This window comes from Megalopta genalis, unplaced genomic scaffold, assembly GCF_051020955.1.
Source record: "Megalopta genalis isolate 19385.01 unplaced genomic scaffold, iyMegGena1_principal scaffold0062, whole genome shotgun sequence".
NCBI lineage: Eukaryota > Metazoa > Arthropoda > Insecta > Hymenoptera > Halictidae > Megalopta > Megalopta genalis.
This window is the reverse complement of record NW_027476131.1, coordinates 124,515-129,413: the sequence shown is the minus strand read 5'-3', so window position 1 is coordinate 129,413 and position 4,899 is coordinate 124,515.

Here is a 4,899-nt window from a genome sequence, read left to right as displayed (position 1 = left end):
AAGCTAAATCATGTGTTTCGTTTGAATTTGAAACTAAGCCTTCTACTTCGCATTGATTTGAAGCTAAATCATATGTTTAGCATGGATTAGAAGCTAACTCGTTTTTTTCGCCTGTATTTGAAGATAAAGCATGTATATCACAAGTATTTGAAGCTAAACCATTCGCTTCGCATGGATTTGAAGCAAAGCCTTCAAGTCCGCATTGATTTGAATATAAATCATGTGTTTCGCTTGGATTTGAAGCTAACTCGTTTGTATCGCATGCAGTTGAAGCTAAATCATGTATATCACAAGAATTTGAAGCTAAACCATTTGTTTCACATTTATTTGATGATAAGCCTTCTACGTCGCATTGATTTGAAGCTAAGCCTTCTATTTCGCATTGATTTGATGCTAAATCGTGTGTTTCGCATGGATTTCAAGATAGCTCGTTTCTTTCGCATGCAGATGAAGCTAAATCATGTATATCACAAGTATTTGAAGCTAAACAATTTGTTTCGCATGGATTTAAAGCTATGCCTTCAAGTTCGCATTGATTTGAAGCTAAATCATGTGTTTCGCATGGATTTCAAGATGACTCCTTCGTTTGGCATGAAGTTGAACCTAAATCATGTATATCACAAGTATTTGATGCTAAACCATTTGTTTCGCATTGATTTGAAGCTAAGGCTTATACTTAGCATTGTTTTGATATTAAATCATGTGTTTCCCTTGGGTATGAAGCAAAATCGTTTGTTTCGCATGCAGCTGAAGCTAAATCACGTATATCACAAGTATTCGAAGCTAAACCGTTTGATTCGCATGGATTTAAAGCTAAACCTTCTACTTCGCATTGATTTGCAGCTAAGTCATGTGTTTCGCTTGGTTTTGAAGCTAACTCGTTTGTTTCGCCAGCATTTGAAGCTATATCACATATATCGCAAGAATTTGAATCAAAATCATTTGTGTCGCATGGATTTGAAGCTATGCCATCAACTTCGCATTGGTCTGAATCTAAATCATGTGTTTCGCATGGATTTGAAGCTATCTCTTTTGTTTCGCCTGCATTTAAAGATAAATCATGTATATCACAAGTATTTGAAGCTAAACCGTTCGCCTGCATATGACTTGTATATGTATCACTTGTATCGCAATTATCTCAAGATAAATCATTTGTTTCTCATGTATTTGAAGATAAGCCTCGTACTTCGCATTGATTTGAAGCTAAATCTTGTGTTTCGCAAGGATTTGAAGCTAACTCGTTTGTTTCGCAATGCAGTTGATGCTAAATCATGTATAAAACAAGTATTTGAAGCTAAACCATTTATTTCGAATGTATTTGAAGCTAACACTTCTACTTTGCATGAAATTGAAGCTGTGTCATGTGTTTCGCTTGGATTTGAAGCTAACTCGTTTGTTTCGCAAGCATTTGAAGCTAAATTATGTATATCACAAGTATTTTAAGCTAAACCATTTGATTCGCATGGATTTGAAATTAAGCCTTCTACTTCGTACTGATATGAAGCTAAATCATGTGTTTCGTGTGAGTTTGAAACTAAGCCTTCTACTTCGCATTGATTTGAAGCTAAATCGTGTGTTTCGCATGGATTTGAAGCTAACGCGTCTTTTTCGCCTGTATTTGAAGATAAATCATGTATATCACAAGTATTTTAAGCTAAACCATTCGCTTCGCAAGGATTTGAAGCAAAGCCTTCTACTTCGCATTGATTTGAAGCTACATCATGTGTTTCGCATGGATTTGAAGGTAACTCGTTTGTTTCGCCTGCGTTTGAAGCTGAATCATGTATATCACAAGTATTTGAAGCTAAACCATTTGTTTCGCATGAATTTGAAGCTAAGCCTTCTACTTCGCATGAAATTGAAGCTGTGTCATGTGTTTCGCTTGGATTTGAAGCTAACTCGTTTGTTTCGCATGCATTTGAAGCTAAATTATGTATATCACAAGTATTTGTAGCTAAACCATGTGTTTCCCATGAATTTGAAGCTAAATGATGTCTTTCGCATGGATTTGAAGCTAACTCTTTTGTTTCGCCTGCAGTTGAAGCTAAATCATTTATATCACAAGTATTTGAAGCTAAACCATTTATTTCGCATGGATTTGAAGATAAGCCTTCTACATCGTACTGATTTGAAGCTAAATCATGTGTTTCGTTTGAATTTGAAACTAAGCCTTCTACTTCGCATTGATTTGAAGCTAATTCGTTTGTTTCGCATGCAGGGGAAGCTAAATCATGTAAATCACAAGTATTTGAAGCTAAACCATTCGCTTCGCATGGATTTGAAGCAAAGCCTTCAACTTCGCCTTCATTTGAAGATAAATCATGTGTTTCGCATGGATTTGCAGCTAACACGTTTGTTTCGCATGCAGTTGAAGCTAAAACATGTACATCACAAGTATCTGAATCGAATCCATCTGTTTCGCAAGAATATGAAGCTATGAAGCTAATCCATGTGATTCGCATGAATTTGAAACTAAATCATGTGTTTCGCATGGATTTGAAGCTGTATCACTTATATCGCAATTATGTGAAGATAAATCATTTGTTTCTCATGCGTTTGAAGCTAAGCCTTCTACTTCGCATTGATTTGAAGCTAAGTCATGTGTTTCGCAAGGATTTGAAGCTAACTCGTTTGTTTCGCAATGCAGTTGATGCTAAATCATGTATAAAACAAGTATTTGAAGCTAAACCAATTATTTCGCATGTATTTGAAGCTAAGACTTCTACTTTGCATGAAATTGAAGCTATGTCATGTGTTTCGCTTGGATTTGAAGCTAACTCGTTTGTTTCGCATGCATTTGAAGCTGAATTATGTATATCACAAGTATTTTAAGCTAAACCATTTGTTTCGCATGAATTTGAAGCTAAGTCTTCTACTTCGCATTAATTTGAACCTAACTCGATTGATTCGAATGCATTTGAATCTATATCACTTATATCGCAATTATCTGAAGATAAATCATTTGCTTCTCATGTATTTGAAGATAAGCCTCCTACTTCGCATTGATTTGATGCTAAATCGTGTGTTTCGCATGGATTTCAAGATAACTCGTTTCTTTCGCATGCAGATGAAGCTAAATCATGTATATCACAAGTATTTGAAGCTAAACCGTTTGATTCGCATGGATTTGAAGCTAAGCCTTCTACTTCGCATTGATTTGCAGCTAAATCATGTGTTTCGCTTGGTTTTGAAGCTAACTCGTTTGTTTCGCATGCAGTTAAATCCAAATCATTTATATCACAAGTATTTGAAGCTAAACCATTTATTTCGCATGGATTTGAAGATAAGCCTTCTACTTCGCACTGATTTGAAGCTAACTCGATTGTTTCACCTGCATTTGAAGCTATATCACTTACATCGCAATAATCTGAAGTTAAATCACTTGTTTCTCATGTATTTGAAGCTAGGCCTTCTACTTCGCTTTGATTTGAAGATAAACCACGTGATTCGCATGGACTTGAAGCTAACTCGTTTGTAGCGCGTGCATTTGAAGCTATATCACTTACATCGCAATTATCTGAAGTTAAATGATTTGTTTCTCAGGTATTTGTAGCTAAGCCTTCTACTTCGCATTGATTTGAAGCTAAGTCATGTGTTTCGCATGGATTTGAAGCTAACTCGTTTGTTTCACAATGCAGTTGATGCTAAATCATGTATAAAACAAGTATTTGAAGCTAAACCATTTATTTGGCATGTATTTGAAGCTAAGACTTCTACTTTGCATGAAATTGAAGCTATGTCATGTGTTTCGCTTGGATTTGAAGCTAAATCGTGAGTTTCGCATGGATTTGAAGCTAATTCATGTATATCACATGTATTTGAAGCTGAACCATATGTTTTGCGTGAATATTAAGCTAAACCGTGTGTTTCGAACGTATTTGAAGCTGTGTCATGTGTTTCGCTTGGATTTGAAGCTAACTCGTTTGTTTCGCATGCATTTGAAGATAAATTATGTATATCACAAGTATTTGTAGCTAAACCATGTGTTTCCCATGAATTTGAAGCTAAATGATGTCTTTCGCATGGATTTGAAGCTAACTCTTTTATTTCGCCTGCAGTTGAAGCTAAATCATTTATATCACAAGTATTTGAAGCTAAACCATTTATTTCGCATGGATTTGAAGATAAGCCTTCTACTGCGCATTGATTTGAAGCTAACTCGATTGTTTCACCTGCATTTGAAGCTACATCACTTATATCGCAATTATCTGAAGCTAACTCGTTTGTTTCGCATGCAGTTGAAGCTAAATCATGTATATCACAAGTATTTGAAGCTAAACCATTGGTTTCGCATGAACTTGAAGCTAAGCCTTCTACTTCGCATTGATTTGAAGCTAAATCATGTGTTTCACATGGATTTGAAGCTAACTCGTTTGTTTCGCATGCAGGTGAAGCTAAATCATGTATATCACAAGTATTTGATGCTAAACCATTTGTTTCGCATTGATTTGAAGCTAAGGCTTGTACTTAGCATTGTTTTGATGTTAAATCATGTGTTTCCCTTGGGTATGAAGCAAAATCGTTTGTTTCGCATGTAGCTGAAGCTAAATCACGTATATCGCAATTATCTGAAGATAAATCATTTGTGTCTCATGTATTTGTGGCTTAGCCTTCTACTTCGCATTGATTTGAAGCTAAGTCATGTGTTTCGCATGGATTTGAAGCTAACTCGTTTGTTTCACAATGCAGTTGATGCTAAATCATGTATAAAACAAGTATTTGAAGCTAAACCATTTATTTCGCATGTATTTGAAGCTAAGACTTCTACTTTGCAAGAAATTGAAGCTATGTCATGTGTTTCGCTTGGATTTGAAATTAACTCGTTTGTTTCGTCTTCATTTGAAGCTGTTTCATTTATATCGCAAGTATTTGATGGTAAACCACTTGTTTCGGATGGAT